This window comes from Triticum aestivum, chromosome 2B (assembly GCF_018294505.1).
Source record: "Triticum aestivum cultivar Chinese Spring chromosome 2B, IWGSC CS RefSeq v2.1, whole genome shotgun sequence".
NCBI lineage: Eukaryota > Viridiplantae > Streptophyta > Magnoliopsida > Poales > Poaceae > Triticum > Triticum aestivum.
The window spans coordinates 588,367,769-588,368,776 of record NC_057798.1 but is presented as its reverse complement, the minus strand read 5'-3'; positions in this window follow the sequence as shown (position 1 = coordinate 588,368,776).

Here is a 1,008-nt window from a genome sequence, read left to right as displayed (position 1 = left end):
TGCCTCTCACTCGGGGGCTTAGCTGCAGTCCAGCACTCGCCTAAGTAATAAAAAATCCTACCGAGTGGTGAGCAATCCTCCCACTCGGGGGCTTAGCTGCAGTCCAGTACTCGCCTAAGTTTGAAAAATCCTACTGAGTGGTAGGAATCCTCCCACTCGGATGCTTAGCAGCAGTCCAGTACTCGCCTAAGTTTGAAAAACCCTACCGAGTGGTGAGCGATCCTCCCACTCGGGGGCTTAGCTGCAGTCTAGTACTCGCCTAAGTTTAAAAATCCTACCGAGGGGTGAGCGATCCTCCCACTCGGAGGCTTAGCTGCAGTCCAGTACTCGCCTAAGTTTGAAAAATCTTACCGAGTGGTGAGCGATTTGTCACGACCGGTTTTCCAATAAAAATATTTATTGAGAAACCAATCTTTTGAGACCAGTATGAGAGAAATCCTCCACACTGGTAGACAATTTCTTGATACAATAAGCCAGTAGCATAAAATATATTACAGGGTCGAACTGCGGTTGCTCAACCAAATTATTACAAGCACGCCAATAATTATACATAATGGCGGACATGACACAGTGGTGTGGAGACATACTACTGACTCGAGGATAGGGCGGTGGTGGAAAAAACACAGCGGGGAGAGAAATACAAGACTCCAAGTCTATCATCTCATCGAGCATCGAGGTGAGGCTCGATGAATTTATTTGGTAGCGGAAGCGGATATAAAACAGTGACCAAATCCAGGGTCGCACGAGACTGACTGGGACTCCTCTAAGTGTCGGACTCGCTATCAAACTCTTCGTCCATGAGATCGCCTTCGTCAGCATCTGGCCAAATCAACAAGGCAGTGAGTACTTTGAAAGTACTCGCAAGACAGTTCGGACGTAAGATATAACAAATGCATGCATGGATGCGTCATGAATAAATTCACCAATGTACATTCAAAATTATCATAACAAGGTCAGTAAAAGGGAAACGGCGGTAGTCCGCCTGAAATCCCAACAGATCATAAATAA